This window comes from Ambystoma mexicanum, unplaced genomic scaffold (assembly GCF_040938575.1).
Source record: "Ambystoma mexicanum isolate Mex_15411 unplaced genomic scaffold, UKY_AmexF1_1 Mex_scaf20, whole genome shotgun sequence".
NCBI lineage: Eukaryota > Metazoa > Chordata > Amphibia > Caudata > Ambystomatidae > Ambystoma > Ambystoma mexicanum.
The window spans coordinates 1,295,960-1,310,982 of NW_027182434.1; the positions used below are offsets into that span (position 1 = coordinate 1,295,960).

Here is a 15,023-nt window from a genome sequence, read left to right on the forward strand (position 1 = left end):
AAAAAAAATCCAGAAACGGTTTAACCTCCCCGTCGGGGAATTGAACCCCGGTCTCCCGCGTGACAGGCGGGGATACTGACCACTATACTAACGAGGAGACGTGAGGGCATGAAATGAACAGCTGCTGATGTCTGCACAGCATCCAGCGACCACCTAGCTGGCCTAGGGGGGTCTCATTTTCCCCCGTCAAACGGCTTGCCCGATCTAAGGCTAATTTCTTTCTTTTTATCGGCACCAGGCTTAAAACTCAGTTTAAGGCGATAGTTCCGGGCTATGTTTGACTCCAGAGTTGAATCTGTCATCCCGCATTTCCTCAGCAAATCAAGCTACCCATCTCAAGTCTCATGAGCTGAGGACGGCAAAGTCCCTGTGGGCTTAGGACAGTCAAAGAAACCCCTGGGCTGCATGCTAAGCCCCTTTTCGGCTTCACTTTCCGAATCCTGCCCTAGCTTGCGATTAGTTTTTTTCTCACTTCTTGCCCCCATCTCCCACCTTGCCTCATGGTCTCCCCTCCTCTGCGCACCTGACAGTTTGCCTGCCCTTCCACTGCCTGTCTCCAGACTTTCCAAGGAGAAAAGGCAAAGCACTAAAGCGGGCCGGGCAACGGGTCAAGTTCCGCTTTCGGCAACTAGCAGGGAGGTAGCGTGGCCGAGCGGTCTAAGGCGCTGGATTAAGGCTCCAGTCTCTTCGGAGGCGTGGGTTCAAATCCCACCGCTGCCACTTTTCCTGGCCTTGCATTTTAAAGAAGAACGTAACGTTGACCTCTTCCTTCATTAGTGCCACCTCTGTCGCAATGAGCAAGCGGATGGTATGCCACACCCTGCAGGAAAAAGGTTTCGCTTCTGACGTCTTGCTTTTCTGGACATCCAGTCTCAAGTTTCCCATCTGGAACGGCGCTCCCTGCTGCTTTGTGAAGGCTTGCTGCAAGAGCCTTCGAAACCCAGGAGCTCTTGCGTTGAGCTGTGACGCGTCCTGGGAAGACCTCCCGTTGCAGCGGAATGAGCCCCACTTCCAGGGCGTGCTGGTAGCAAATTTCCCACAGCCCACAGGGAGCAAACGATCCCAGGTGTGATGTATCACCAGAAAGGCTGAGATGAGAGTAGGGGTTCACGCGTGTGCCCGGACCGAGGTTAATGATGGGATTAGAGCTAGGGTTAGATGCAGGGAAAGAGTGAGAGTTATAATTAGGGATAAAGCTAACAGGTGATCATTACTCGTCATGTAACATGATACAAAGGGTCAGAAGAGGAACTGATTCAGGGTTACAATTTGGACTTCGCAGACAACAGGAGCACTAAATGGTGCTGAGGGGGACTCAATAAAGTGGACCGGCCGCCTAATGTAAGCAATTGTGCACAAATATTGTACGATGACTAGCGTTGCCGGTGCTTTTTTCTTAAAGAGTCAGTTCTTGGCACCCATTCCCTACTTGACTCAGCCTAATCTTCAAGAATATTTGTCAAGAACTAAAAAAAATCCAGAAAAGGTTTAACCTCCCCGTCGGGGAATTGAACCCCGGTCTGGCGGGGATACTGACCACTATACTAACGAGGAGACGTGAGGGCATGAAATGAACAGCTGCTGATGTCTGCACAGCATCCAGCGACCACCTAGCTGGCCTAGGGGGTCTCATTTTCCCCCGTCAAACGGCTTGCCCGATCTAAGGCTAATTTCTTTCTTTTTATCGGCACCAGGCTTAAAACTCAGTTTAAGGCGATAGTTCCGGGCTATGTTTGACTCCAGAGTTGAATCTGTCATCCCGCATTTCCTCAGCAAATCAAGCTACCCATCTCAAGTCTCATGAGCTGAGGACGGCAAAGTCCCTGTGGGCTTAGGACAGTCAAAGAAACCCCTGGGCTGCATGCTAAGCCCCTTTTCGGCTTCACTTTCCGAATCCTGCCCTAGCTTGCGATTAGTTTTTTTCTCACTTCTTGCCCCCATCTCCCACCTTGCCTCATGGTCTCCCCTCCTCTGCGCACCTGACAGTTTGCCTGCCCTTCCACTGCCTGTCTCCAGACTTTCCAAGGAGAAAAGGCAAAGCACTAAAGCGGGCCGGGCAACGGGTCAAGTTCCGCTTTCGGCAACTAGCAGGGAGGTAGCGTGGCCGAGCGGTCTAAGGCGCTGGATTAAGGCTCCAGTCTCTTCGGAGGCGTGGGTTCAAATCCCACCGCTGCCACTTTTCCTGGCCTTGCATTTTAAAGAAGAACGTAACGTTGACCTCTTCCTTCATTAGTGCCACCTCTGTCGCAATGAGCAAGCGGATGGTATGCCACACCCTGCAGGAAAAAGGTTTCGCTTCTGACGTCTTGCTTTTCTGGACATCCAGTCTCAAGTTTCCCATCTGGAACGGCGCTCCCTGCTGCTTTGTGAAGGCTTGCTGCAAGAGCCTTCGAAACCCAGGAGCTCTTGCGTTGAGCTGTGACGCGTCCTGGGAAGACCTCCCGTTGCAGCGGAATGAGCCCCACTTCCAGGGCGTGCTGGTAGCAAATTTCCCACAGCCCACAGGGAGCAAACGATCCCAGGTGTGATGTATCACCAGGAGAGGCTGAGATGAGAGTAGGGGTTCACGCGTGTGCCCGGACCGAGGTTAATGATGGGATTAGAGCTAGGGTTAGATGCAGGGAAAGAGTGAGAGTTATAATTAGGGATAAAGCTAACAGGTGATCATTACTCGTCATGTAACATGATACAAAGGGTCAGAAGAGGAACTGATTCAGGGTTACAATTTGGACTTCGCAGACAACAGGAGCACTAAATGGTGCTGAGGGGGACTCAATAAAGTGGACCGGCCGCCTAATGTAAGCAATTGTGCACAAATATTGTACGATGACTAGCGTTGCCGGTGCTTTTTTCTTAAAGAGTCAGTTCTTGGCACCCATTCCCTACTTGACTCAGCCTAATCTTCAAGAATATTTGTCAAGAACTAAAAAAAATCCAGAAACGGTTTAACCTCCCCGTCGGGGAATTGAACCCCGGTCTCCCGCGTGACAGGCGGGGATACTGACCACTATACTAACGAGGAGACGTGAGGGCATGAAATGAACAGCTGCTGATGTCTGCACAGCATCCAGCGACCACCTAGCTGGCCTAGGGGGGTCTCATTTTCCCCCGTCAAACGGCTTGCCCGATCTAAGGCTAATTTCTTTCTTTTTATCGGCACCAGGCTTAAAACTCAGTTTAAGGCGATAGTTCCGGGCTATGTTTGACTCCAGAGTTGAATCTGTCATCCCGCATTTCCTCAGCAAATCAAGCTACCCATCTCAAGTCTCATGAGCTGAGGACGGCAAAGTCCCTGTGGGCTTAGGACAGTCAAAGAAACCCCTGGGCTGCATGCTAAGCCCCTTTTCGGCTTCACTTTCCGAATCCTGCCCTAGCTTGCGATTAGTTTTTTTCTCACTTCTTGCCCCCATCTCCCACCTTGCCTCATGGTCTCCCCTCCTCTGCGCACCTGACAGTTTGCCTGCCCTTCCACTGCCTGTCTCCAGACTTTACAAGGAGAAAAGGCAAAGCACTAAAGCGGGCCGGGCAACGGGTCAAGTTCCGCTTTCGGCGACTAGCAGGGAGGTAGCGTGGCCGAGCGGTCTAAGGCGCTGGATTAAGGCTCCAGTCTCTTCGGAGGCGTGGGTTCAAATCCCACCGCTGCCACTTTTCCTGGCCTTGCATTTTAAAGAAGAACGTAACGTTGACCTCTTCCTTCATTAGTGCCACCTCTGTCGCAATGAGCAAGCGGATGGTATGCCACACCCTGCAGGAAAAAGGTTTCGCTTCTGACGTCTTGCTTTTCTGGACATCCAGTCTCAAGTTTCCCATCTGGAACGGCGCTCCCTGCTGCTTTGTGAAGGCTTGCTGCAAGAGCCTTCGAAACCCAGGAGCTCTTGCGTTGAGCTGTGACGCGTCCTGGGAAGACCTCCCGTTGCAGCGGAATGAGCCCCACTTCCAGGGCGTGCTGGTAGCAAATTTCCCACAGCCCACAGGGAGCAAACGATCCCAGGTGTGATGTATCACCAGGAGAGGCTGAGATGAGAGTAGGGGTTCACGCGTGTGCCCGGACCGAGGTTAATGATGGGATTAGAGCTAGGGTTAGATGCAGGGAAAGAGTGAGAGTTATAATTAGGGATAAAGCTAACAGGTGATCATTACTCGTCATGTAACATGATACAAAGGGTCAGAAGAGGAACTGATTCAGGGTTACAATTTGGACTTCGCAGACAACAGGAGCACTAAATGGTGCTGAGGGGGACTCAATAAAGTGGACCGGCCGCCTAATGTAAGCAATTGTGCACAAATATTGTACGATGACTAGCGTTGCCGGTGCTTTTTTCTTAAAGAGTCAGTTCTTGGCACCCATTCCCTACTTGACTCAGCCTAATCTTCAAGAATATTTGTCAAGAACTAAAAAAAATCCAGAAAAGGTTTAACCTCCCCGTCGGGGAATTGAACCCCGGTCTGGCGGGGATACTGACCACTATACTAACGAGGAGACGTGAGGGCATGAAATGAACAGCTGCTGATGTCTGCACAGCATCCAGCGACCACCTAGCTGGCCTAGGGGGGTCTCATTTTCCCCCGTCAAACGGCTTGCCCGATCTAAGGCTAATTTCTTTCTTTTTATCGGCACCAGGCTTAAAACTCAGTTTAAGGCGATAGTTCCGGGCTATGTTTGACTCCAGAGTTGAATCTGTCATCCCGCATTTCCTCAGCAAATCAAGCTACCCATCTCAAGTCTCATGAGCTGAGGACGGCAAAGTCCCTGTGGGCTTAGGACAGTCAAAGAAACCCCTGGGCTGCATGCTAAGCCCCTTTTCGGCTTCACTTTCCGAATCCTGCCCTAGCTTGCGATTAGTTTTTTTCTCACTTCTTGCCCCCATCTCCCACCTTGCCTCATGGTCTCCCCTCCTCTGCGCACCTGACAGTTTGCCTGCCCTTCCACTGCCTGTCTCCAGACTTTCCAAGGAGAAAAGGCAAAGCACTAAAGCGGGCCGGGCAACGGGTCAAGTTCCGCTTTCGGCGACTAGCAGGGAGGTAGCATGGCCGAGCGGTCTAAGGCGCTGGATTAAGGCTCCAGTCTCTTCGGAGGCGTGGGTTCAAATCCCACCGCTGCCACTTTTCCTGGCCTTGCATTTTAAAGAAGAACGTAACGTTGACCTCTTCCTTCATTAGTGCCACCTCTGTCGCAATGAGCAAGCGGATGGTATGCCACACCCTGCAGGAAAAAGGTTTCGCTTCTGACGTCTTGCTTTTCTGGACATCCAGTCTCAAGTTTCCCATCTGGAACGGCGCTCCCTGCTGCTTTGTGAAGGCTTGCTGCAAGAGCCTTCGAAACCCAGGAGCTCTTGCGTTGAGCTGTGACGCGTCCTGGGAAGACCTCCCGTTGCAGCGGAATGAGCCCCACTTCCAGGGCGTGCTGGTAGCAAATTTCCCACAGCCCACAGGGAGCAAACGATCCCAGGTGTGATGTATCACCAGGAGAGGCTGAGATGAGAGTAGGGGTTCACGCGTGTGCCCGGACCGAGGTTAATGATGGGATTAGAGCTAGGGTTAGATGCAGGGAAAGAGTGAGAGTTATAATTAGGGATAAAGCTAACAGGTGATCATTACTCGTCATGTAACATGATACAAAGGGTCAGAAGAGGAACTGATTCAGGGTTACAATTTGGACTTCGCAGACAACAGGAGCACTAAATGGTGCTCAGGGGGACTCAATAAAGTGGACCGGCCGCCTAATGTAAGCAATTGTGCACAAATATTGTACGATGACTAGCGTTGCCGGTGCTTTTTTCTTAAAGAGTCAGTTCTTGGCACCCATTCCCTACTTGACTCAGCCTAATCTTCAAGAATATTTGTCAAGAACTAAAAAAAATCCAGAAACGGTTTAACCTCCCCGTCGGGTCTCCCGCGTGACAGGCGGGGATACTGACCACTATACTAACGAGGAGACGTGAGGGCATGAAATGAACAGCTGCTGATGTCTGCACAGCATCCAGCGACCACCTAGCTGGCCTAGGGGGGTCTCATTTTCCCCCGTCAAACGGCTTGCCCGATCTAAGGCTAATTTCTTTCTTTTTATCGGCACCAGGCTTAAAACTCAGTTTAAGGCGATAGTTCCGGGCTATGTTTGACTCCAGAGTTGAATCTGTCATCCCGCATTTCCTCAGCAAATCAAGCTACCCATCTCAAGTCTCATGAGCTGAGGACGGCAAAGTCCCTGTGGGCTTAGGACAGTCAAAGAAACCCCTGGGCTGCATGCTAAGCCCCTTTTCGGCTTCACTTTCCGAATCCTGCCCTAGCTTGCGATTAGTTTTTTTCTCACTTCTTGCCCCCATCTCCCACCTTGCCTCATGGTCTCCCCTCCTCTGCGCACCTGACAGTTTGCCTGCCCTTCCACTGCCTGTCTCCAGACTTTCCAAGGAGAAAAGGCAAAGCACTAAAGCGGGCCGGGCAACGGGTCAAGTTCCGCTTTCGGCAACTAGCAGGGAGGTAGCGTGGCCGAGCGGTCTAAGGCGCTGGATTAAGGCTCCAGTCTCTTCGGAGGCGTGGGTTCAAATCCCACCGCTGCCACTTTTCCTGGCCTTGCATTTTAAAGAAGAACGTAACGTTGACCTCTTCCTTCATTAGTGCCACCTCTGTCGCAATGAGCAAGCGGATGGTATGCCACACCCTGCAGGAAAAAGGTTTCGCTTCTGACGTCTTGCTTTTCTGGACATCCAGTCTCAAGTTTCCCATCTGGAACGGCGCTCCCTGCTGCTTTGTGAAGGCTTGCTGCAAGAGCCTTCGAAACCCAGGAGCTCTTGCGTTGAGCTGTGACGCGTCCTGGGAAGACCTCCCGTTGCAGCGGAATGAGCCCCACTTCCAGGGCGTGCTGGTAGCAAATTTCCCACAGCCCACAGGGAGCAAACGATCCCAGGTGTGATGTATCACCAGAAAGGCTGAGATGAGAGTAGGGGTTCACGCGTGTGCCCGGACCGAGGTTAATGATGGGATTAGAGCTAGGGTTAGATGCAGGGAAAGAGTGAGAGTTATAATTAGGGATAAAGCTAACAGGTGATCATTACTCGTCATGTAACATGATACAAAGGGTCAGAAGAGGAACTGATTCAGGGTTACAATTTGGACTTCGCAGACAACAGGAGCACTAAATGGTGCTGAGGGGGACTCAATAAAGTGGACCGGCCGCCTAATGTAAGCAATTGTGCACAAATATTGTACGATGACTAGCGTTGCCGGTGCTTTTTTCTTAAAGAGTCAGTTCTTGGCACCCATTCCCTACTTGACTCAGCCTAATCTTCAAGAATATTTGTCAAGAACTAAAAAAAATCCAGAAAAGGTTTAACCTCCCCGTCGGGGAATTGAACCCCGGTCTGGCGGGGATACTGACCACTATACTAACGAGGAGACGTGAGGGCATGAAATGAACAGCTGCTGATGTCTGCACAGCATCCAGCGACCACCTAGCTGGCCTAGGGGGTCTCATTTTCCCCCGTCAAACGGCTTGCCCGATCTAAGGCTAATTTCTTTCTTTTTATCGGCACCAGGCTTAAAACTCAGTTTAAGGCGATAGTTCCGGGCTATGTTTGACTCCAGAGTTGAATCTGTCATCCCGCATTTCCTCAGCAAATCAAGCTACCCATCTCAAGTCTCATGAGCTGAGGACGGCAAAGTCCCTGTGGGCTTAGGACAGTCAAAGAAACCCCTGGGCTGCATGCTAAGCCCCTTTTCGGCTTCACTTTCCGAATCCTGCCCTAGCTTGCGATTAGTTTTTTTCTCACTTCTTGCCCCCATCTCCCACCTTGCCTCATGGTCTCCCCTCCTCTGCGCACCTGACAGTTTGCCTGCCCTTCCACTGCCTGTCTCCAGACTTTCCAAGGAGAAAAGGCAAAGCACTAAAGCGGGCCGGGCAACGGGTCAAGTTCCGCTTTCGGCAACTAGCAGGGAGGTAGCGTGGCCGAGCGGTCTAAGGCGCTGGATTAAGGCTCCAGTCTCTTCGGAGGCGTGGGTTCAAATCCCACCGCTGCCACTTTTCCTGGCCTTGCATTTTAAAGAAGAACGTAACGTTGACCTCTTCCTTCATTAGTGCCACCTCTGTCGCAATGAGCAAGCGGATGGTATGCCACACCCTGCAGGAAAAAGGTTTCGCTTCTGACGTCTTGCTTTTCTGGACATCCAGTCTCAAGTTTCCCATCTGGAACGGCGCTCCCTGCTGCTTTGTGAAGGCTTGCTGCAAGAGCCTTCGAAACCCAGGAGCTCTTGCGTTGAGCTGTGACGCGTCCTGGGAAGACCTCCCGTTGCAGCGGAATGAGCCCCACTTCCAGGGCGTGCTGGTAGCAAATTTCCCACAGCCCACAGGGAGCAAACGATCCCAGGTGTGATGTATCACCAGGAGAGGCTGAGATGAGAGTAGGGGTTCACGCGTGTGCCCGGACCGAGGTTAATGATGGGATTAGAGCTAGGGTTAGATGCAGGGAAAGAGTGAGAGTTATAATTAGGGATAAAGCTAACAGGTGATCATTACTCGTCATGTAACATGATACAAAGGGTCAGAAGAGGAACTGATTCAGGGTTACAATTTGGACTTCGCAGACAACAGGAGCACTAAATGGTGCTGAGGGGGACTCAATAAAGTGGACCGGCCGCCTAATGTAAGCAATTGTGCACAAATATTGTACGATGACTAGCGTTGCCGGTGCTTTTTTCTTAAAGAGTCAGTTCTTGGCACCCATTCCCTACTTGACTCAGCCTAATCTTCAAGAATATTTGTCAAGAACTAAAAAAAATCCAGAAACGGTTTAACCTCCCCGTCGGGGAATTGAACCCCGGTCTCCCGCGTGACAGGCGGGGATACTGACCACTATACTAACGAGGAGACGTGAGGGCATGAAATGAACAGCTGCTGATGTCTGCACAGCATCCAGCGACCACCTAGCTGGCCTAGGGGGGTCTCATTTTCCCCCGTCAAACGGCTTGCCCGATCTAAGGCTAATTTCTTTCTTTTTATCGGCACCAGGCTTAAAACTCAGTTTAAGGCGATAGTTCCGGGCTATGTTTGACTCCAGAGTTGAATCTGTCATCCCGCATTTCCTCAGCAAATCAAGCTACCCATCTCAAGTCTCATGAGCTGAGGACGGCAAAGTCCCTGTGGGCTTAGGACAGTCAAAGAAACCCCTGGGCTGCATGCTAAGCCCCTTTTCGGCTTCACTTTCCGAATCCTGCCCTAGCTTGCGATTAGTTTTTTTCTCACTTCTTGCCCCCATCTCCCACCTTGCCTCATGGTCTCCCCTCCTCTGCGCACCTGACAGTTTGCCTGCCCTTCCACTGCCTGTCTCCAGACTTTACAAGGAGAAAAGGCAAAGCACTAAAGCGGGCCGGGCAACGGGTCAAGTTCCGCTTTCGGCGACTAGCAGGGAGGTAGCGTGGCCGAGCGGTCTAAGGCGCTGGATTAAGGCTCCAGTCTCTTCGGAGGCGTGGGTTCAAATCCCACCGCTGCCACTTTTCCTGGCCTTGCATTTTAAAGAAGAACGTAACGTTGACCTCTTCCTTCATTAGTGCCACCTCTGTCGCAATGAGCAAGCGGATGGTATGCCACACCCTGCAGGAAAAAGGTTTCGCTTCTGACGTCTTGCTTTTCTGGACATCCAGTCTCAAGTTTCCCATCTGGAACGGCGCTCCCTGCTGCTTTGTGAAGGCTTGCTGCAAGAGCCTTCGAAACCCAGGAGCTCTTGCGTTGAGCTGTGACGCGTCCTGGGAAGACCTCCCGTTGCAGCGGAATGAGCCCCACTTCCAGGGCGTGCTGGTAGCAAATTTCCCACAGCCCACAGGGAGCAAACGATCCCAGGTGTGATGTATCACCAGGAGAGGCTGAGATGAGAGTAGGGGTTCACGCGTGTGCCCGGACCGAGGTTAATGATGGGATTAGAGCTAGGGTTAGATGCAGGGAAAGAGTGAGAGTTATAATTAGGGATAAAGCTAACAGGTGATCATTACTCGTCATGTAACATGATACAAAGGGTCAGAAGAGGAACTGATTCAGGGTTACAATTTGGACTTCGCAGACAACAGGAGCACTAAATGGTGCTGAGGGGGACTCAATAAAGTGGACCGGCCGCCTAATGTAAGCAATTGTGCACAAATATTGTACGATGACTAGCGTTGCCGGTGCTTTTTTCTTAAAGAGTCAGTTCTTGGCACCCATTCCCTACTTGACTCAGCCTAATCTTCAAGAATATTTGTCAAGAACTAAAAAAAATCCAGAAAAGGTTTAACCTCCCCGTCGGGGAATTGAACCCCGGTCTCCCGCGTGACAGGCGGGGATACTGACCACTATACTAACGAGGAGACGTGAGGGCATGAAATGAACAGCTGCTGATGTCTGCACAGCATCCAGCGACCACCTAGCTGGCCTAGGGGGGTCTCATTTTCCCCCGTCAAACGGCTTGCCCGATCTAAGGCTAATTTCTTTCTTTTTATCGGCACCAGGCTTAAAACTCAGTTTAAGGCGATAGTTCCGGGCTATGTTTGACTCCAGAGTTGAATCTGTCATCCCGCATTTCCTCAGCAAATCAAGCTACCCATCTCAAGTCTCATGAGCTGAGGACGGCAAAGTCCCTGTGGGCTTAGGACAGTCAAAGAAACCCCTGGGCTGCATGCTAAGCCCCTTTTCGGCTTCACTTTCCGAATCCTGCCCTAGCTTGCGATTAGTTTTTTTCTCACTTCTTGCCCCCATCTCCCACCTTGCCTCATGGTCTCCCCTCCTCTGCGCACCTGACAGTTTGCCTGCCCTTCCACTGCCTGTCTCCAGACTTTCCAAGGAGAAAAGGCAAAGCACTAAAGCGGGCCGGGCAACGGGTCAAGTTCCGCTTTCGGCGACTAGCAGGGAGGTAGCGTGGCCGAGCGGTCTAAGGCGCTGGATTAAGGCTCCAGTCTCTTCGGAGGCGTGGGTTCAAATCCCACCGCTGCCACTTTTCCTGGCCTTGCATTTTAAAGAAGAACGTAACGTTGACCTCTTCCTTCATTAGTGCCACCTCTGTCGCAATGAGCAAGCGGATGGTATGCCACACCCTGCAGGAAAAAGGTTTCGCTTCTGACGTCTTGCTTTTCTGGACATCCAGTCTCAAGTTTCCCATCTGGAACGGCGCTCCCTGCTGCTTTGTGAAGGCTTGCTGCAAGAGCCTTCGAAACCCAGGAGCTCTTGCGTTGAGCTGTGACGCGTCCTGGGAAGACCTCCCGTTGCAGCGGAATGAGCCCCACTTCCAGGGCGTGCTGGTAGCAAATTTCCCACAGCCCACAGGGAGCAAACGATCCCAGGTGTGATGTATCACCAGGAGAGGCTGAGATGAGAGTAGGGGTTCACGCGTGTGCCCGGACCGAGGTTAATGATGGGATTAGAGCTAGGGTTAGATGCAGGGAAAGAGTGAGAGTTATAATTAGGGATAAAGCTAACAGGTGATCATTACTCGTCATGTAACATGATACAAAGGGTCAGAAGAGGAACTGATTCAGGGTTACAATTTGGACTTCGCAGACAACAGGAGCACTAAATGGTGCTGAGGGGGACTCAATAAAGTGGACCGGCCGCCTAATGTAAGCAATTGTGCACAAATATTGTACGATGACTAGCGTTGCCGGTGCTTTTTTCTTAAAGAGTCAGTTCTTGGCACCCATTCCCTACTTGACTCAGCCTAATCTTCAAGAATATTTGTCAAGAACTAAAAAAAATCCAGAAAAGGTTTAACCTCCCCGTCGGGGAATTGAACCCCGGTCTGGCGGGGATACTGACCACTATACTAACGAGGAGACGTGAGGGCATGAAATGAACAGCTGCTGATGTCTGCACAGCATCCAGCGACCACCTAGCTGGCCTAGGGGGGTCTCATTTTCCCCCGTCAAACGGCTTGCCCGATCTAAGGCTAATTTCTTTCTTTTTATCGGCACCAGGCTTAAAACTCAGTTTAAGGCGATAGTTCCGGGCTATGTTTGACTCCAGAGTTGAATCTGTCATCCCGCATTTCCTCAGCAAATCAAGCTACCCATCTCAAGTCTCATGAGCTGAGGACGGCAAAGTCCCTGTGGGCTTAGGACAGTCAAAGAAACCCCTGGGCTGCATGCTAAGCCCCTTTTCGGCTTCACTTTCCGAATCCTGCCCTAGCTTGCGATTAGTTTTTTTCTCACTTCTTGCCCCCATCTCCCACCTTGCCTCATGGTCTCCCCTCCTCTGCGCACCTGACAGTTTGCCTGCCCTTCCACTGCCTGTCTCCAGACTTTCCAAGGAGAAAAGGCAAAGCACTAAAGCGGGCCGGGCAACGGGTCAAGTTCCGCTTTCGGCGACTAGCAGGGAGGTAGCGTGGCCGAGCGGTCTAAGGCGCTGGATTAAGGCTCCAGTCTCTTCGGAGGCGTGGGTTCAAATCCCACCGCTGCCACTTTTCCTGGCCTTGCATTTTAAAGAAGAACGTAACGTTGACCTCTTCCTTCATTAGTGCCACCTCTGTCGCAATGAGCAAGCGGATGGTATGCCACACCCTGCAGGAAAAAGGTTTCGCTTCTGACGTCTTGCTTTTCTGGACATCCAGTCTCAAGTTTCCCATCTGGAACGGCGCTCCCTGCTGCTTTGTGAAGGCTTGCTGCAAGAGCCTTCGAAACCCAGGAGCTCTTGCGTTGAGCTGTGACGCGTCCTGGGAAGACCTCCCGTTGCAGCGGAATGAGCCCCACTTCCAGGGCGTGCTGGTAGCAAATTTCCCACAGCCCACAGGGAGCAAACGATCCCAGGTGTGATGTATCACCAGGAGAGGCTGAGATGAGAGTAGGGGTTCACGCGTGTGCCCGGACCGAGGTTAATGATGGGATTAGAGCTAGGGTTAGATGCAGGGAAAGAGTGAGAGTTATAATTAGGGATAAAGCTAACAGGTGATCATTACTCGTCATGTAACATGATACAAAGGGTCAGAAGAGGAACTGATTCAGGGTTACAATTTGGACTTCGCAGACAACAGGAGCACTAAATGGTGCTGAGGGGGACTCAATAAAGTGGACCGGCCGCCTAATGTAAGCAATTGTGCACAAATATTGTACGATGACTAGCGTTGCCGGTGCTTTTTTCTTAAAGAGTCAGTTCTTGGCACCCATTCCCTACTTGACTCAGCCTAATCTTCAAGAATATTTGTCAAGAACTAAAAAAAATCCAGAAACGGTTTAACCTCCCCGTCGGGGAATTGAACCCCGGTCTCCCGCGTGACAGGCGGGGATACTGACCACTATACTAACGAGGAGACGTGAGGGCATGAAATGAACAGCTGCTGATGTCTGCACAGCATCCAGCGACCACCTAGCTGGCCTAGGGGGGTCTCATTTTCCCCCGTCAAACGGCTTGCCCGATCTAAGGCTAATTTCTTTCTTTTTATCGGCACCAGGCTTAAAACTCAGTTTAAGGCGATAGTTCCGGGCTATGTTTGACTCCAGAGTTGAATCTGTCATCCCGCATTTCCTCAGCAAATCAAGCTACCCATCTCAAGTCTCATGAGCTGAGGACGGCAAAGTCCCTGTGGGCTTAGGACAGTCAAAGAAACCCCTGGGCTGCATGCTAAGCCCCTTTTCGGCTTCACTTTCCGAATCCTGCCCTAGCTTGCGATTAGTTTTTTTCTCACTTCTTGCCCCCATCTCCCACCTTGCCTCATGGTCTCCCCTCCTCTGCGCACCTGACAGTTTGCCTGCCCTTCCACTGCCTGTCTCCAGACTTTACAAGGAGAAAAGGCAAAGCACTAAAGCGGGCCGGGCAACGGGTCAAGTTCCGCTTTCGGCGACTAGCAGGGAGGTAGCGTGGCCGAGCGGTCTAAGGCGCTGAATTAAGGCTCAAGTCTCTTCGGATGCGTGGGTTCAAATCCCACCACTGCCACTTTTCCTGGCCTTGAATTTTAAAGAAGAACGTAACGTTGACCTCTTCCTTCATTAGTGCCACCTCTGTCGCAATGAGCAAGCGGATGGTATGCCACACCCTGCAGGAAAAAGGTTTCGCTTCTGACGTCTTGCTTTTCTGGACATCCAGTCTCAAGTTTCCCATCTGGAACGGCGCTCCCTGCTGCTTTGTGAAGGCTTGCTGCAAGAGCCTTCGAAACCCAGGAGCTCTTGCGTTGAGCTGTGACGCGTCCTGGGAAGACCTCCCGTTGCAGCGGAATGAGCCCCACTTCCAGGGCGTGCTGGTAGCAAATTTCCCACAGCCCACAGGGAGCAAACGATCCCAGGTGTGATGTATCACCAGGAGAGGCTGAGATGAGAGTAGGGGTTCACGCGTGTGCCCGGACCGAGGTTAATGATGGGATTAGAGCTAGGGTTAGATGCAGGGAAAGAGTGAGAGTTATAATTAGGGATAAAGCTAACAGGTGATCATTACTCGTCATGTAACATGATACAAAGGGTCAGAAGAGGAACTGATTCAGGGTTACAATTTGGACTTCGCAGACAACAGGAGCACTAAATGGTGCTGAGGGGGACTCAATAAAGTGGACCGGCCGCCTAATGTAAGCAATTGTGCACAAATATTGTACGATGACTAGCGTTGCCGGTGCTTTTTTCTTAAAGAGTCAGTTCTTGGCACCCATTCCCTACTTGACTCAGCCTAATCTTCAAGAATATTTGTCAAGAACTAAAAAAAATCCAGAAAAGGTTTAACCTCCCCGTCGGGGAATTGAACCCCGGTCTCCCGCGTGACAGGCGGGGATACTGACCACTATACTAACGAGGAGACGTGAGGGCATGAAATGAACAGCTGCTGATGTCTGCACAGCATCCAGCGACCACCTAGCTGGCCTAGGGGGGTCTCATTTTCCCCCGTCAAACGGCTTGCCCGATCTAAGGCTAATTTCTTTCTTTTTATCGGCACCAGGCTTAAAACTCAGTTTAAGGCGATAGTTCCGGGCTATGTTTGACTCCAGAGTTGAATCTGTCATCCCGCATTTCCTCAGCAAATCAAGCTACCCATCTCAAGTCTCATGAGCTGAGGACGGCAAAGTCCCTGTGGGCTTAGGACAGTCAAAGAAACC

The 15,023-nt window shown here is 51.4% G+C and overlaps 14 non-coding genes across 14 annotated transcripts; 8 read left to right on the forward strand and 6 right to left on the reverse strand.

Moving 5' to 3' along the window:
* Positions 1 to 25: 25 nt before the first annotated feature.
* On the reverse strand, positions 26 to 97 carry TRNAD-GUC (transfer RNA aspartic acid (anticodon GUC)). Its single transcript has one exon. It is a non-coding gene; the product is annotated as a tRNA-Asp (tRNA).
* Positions 98 to 638: 541 nt separating this feature from the next.
* On the forward strand, positions 639 to 720 carry TRNAL-AAG (transfer RNA leucine (anticodon AAG)). The gene has a single exon. It is a non-coding gene; the product is annotated as a tRNA-Leu (tRNA).
* A 1,374-nt stretch (positions 721 to 2,094) lies between these two features.
* On the forward strand, positions 2,095 to 2,176 carry TRNAL-AAG (transfer RNA leucine (anticodon AAG)). Its single transcript has one exon. It is a non-coding gene; the product is annotated as a tRNA-Leu (tRNA).
* Positions 2,177 to 2,950: 774 nt separating this feature from the next.
* TRNAD-GUC (transfer RNA aspartic acid (anticodon GUC)) lies at positions 2,951 to 3,022 on the reverse strand. The gene has a single exon. It is a non-coding gene; the product is annotated as a tRNA-Asp (tRNA).
* A 541-nt stretch (positions 3,023 to 3,563) lies between these two features.
* On the forward strand, positions 3,564 to 3,645 carry TRNAL-AAG (transfer RNA leucine (anticodon AAG)). The gene has a single exon. It is a non-coding gene; the product is annotated as a tRNA-Leu (tRNA).
* A 2,831-nt stretch (positions 3,646 to 6,476) lies between these two features.
* TRNAL-AAG (transfer RNA leucine (anticodon AAG)) lies at positions 6,477 to 6,558 on the forward strand. The gene has a single exon. It is a non-coding gene; the product is annotated as a tRNA-Leu (tRNA).
* A 1,374-nt stretch (positions 6,559 to 7,932) lies between these two features.
* Positions 7,933 to 8,014, forward strand: TRNAL-AAG (transfer RNA leucine (anticodon AAG)). Its single transcript has one exon. It is a non-coding gene; the product is annotated as a tRNA-Leu (tRNA).
* A 774-nt stretch (positions 8,015 to 8,788) lies between these two features.
* Positions 8,789 to 8,860, reverse strand: TRNAD-GUC (transfer RNA aspartic acid (anticodon GUC)). The gene has a single exon. It is a non-coding gene; the product is annotated as a tRNA-Asp (tRNA).
* Positions 8,861 to 9,401: 541 nt separating this feature from the next.
* On the forward strand, positions 9,402 to 9,483 carry TRNAL-AAG (transfer RNA leucine (anticodon AAG)). The gene has a single exon. It is a non-coding gene; the product is annotated as a tRNA-Leu (tRNA).
* Positions 9,484 to 10,257: 774 nt separating this feature from the next.
* Positions 10,258 to 10,329, reverse strand: TRNAD-GUC (transfer RNA aspartic acid (anticodon GUC)). The gene has a single exon. It is a non-coding gene; the product is annotated as a tRNA-Asp (tRNA).
* Positions 10,330 to 10,870: 541 nt separating this feature from the next.
* On the forward strand, positions 10,871 to 10,952 carry TRNAL-AAG (transfer RNA leucine (anticodon AAG)). The gene has a single exon. It is a non-coding gene; the product is annotated as a tRNA-Leu (tRNA).
* A 1,376-nt stretch (positions 10,953 to 12,328) lies between these two features.
* On the forward strand, positions 12,329 to 12,410 carry TRNAL-AAG (transfer RNA leucine (anticodon AAG)). The gene has a single exon. It is a non-coding gene; the product is annotated as a tRNA-Leu (tRNA).
* Positions 12,411 to 13,184: 774 nt separating this feature from the next.
* TRNAD-GUC (transfer RNA aspartic acid (anticodon GUC)) lies at positions 13,185 to 13,256 on the reverse strand. Its single transcript has one exon. It is a non-coding gene; the product is annotated as a tRNA-Asp (tRNA).
* Positions 13,257 to 14,653: 1,397 nt separating this feature from the next.
* On the reverse strand, positions 14,654 to 14,725 carry TRNAD-GUC (transfer RNA aspartic acid (anticodon GUC)). The gene has a single exon. It is a non-coding gene; the product is annotated as a tRNA-Asp (tRNA).
* Positions 14,726 to 15,023: the final 298 nt, after the last annotated feature.